The sequence below is a fragment of the Pteropus vampyrus genome, unplaced genomic scaffold, assembly GCF_000151845.1.
Source record: "Pteropus vampyrus isolate Shadow unplaced genomic scaffold, Pvam_2.0 Scaffold611, whole genome shotgun sequence".
Taxonomy (NCBI): Eukaryota; Metazoa; Chordata; class Mammalia; order Chiroptera; family Pteropodidae; genus Pteropus; species Pteropus vampyrus.
Genome location: NW_011889392.1, coordinates 47,807 through 48,067, shown reverse-complemented (window position 1 = coordinate 48,067; position 261 = coordinate 47,807).

Sequence of the window (261 nt, the reverse complement as noted above, 5' to 3'; positions counted from 1 at the left end):
AAGTCACCTTCTCCTGCACAGGGGTGAGCAGACATCTTGGGAGTCACCATACCAATGGTCCCACAGGCTCCCAGGCAGAGCCTTCACATTTGCGACCTCGGATAGCAGTGAGAGACCTTCCAGGGGTCTGAGCCTGATTCTACTGACCCAGGTTTGTTACTAGAACCTCACTGACCACTCTGGGCTCCAGCATGAGGACGAGGCTGAGGATCACGGTTACAGAGCTGAGAACAACCCCGATGCACGAGGATCTCCTGTTTG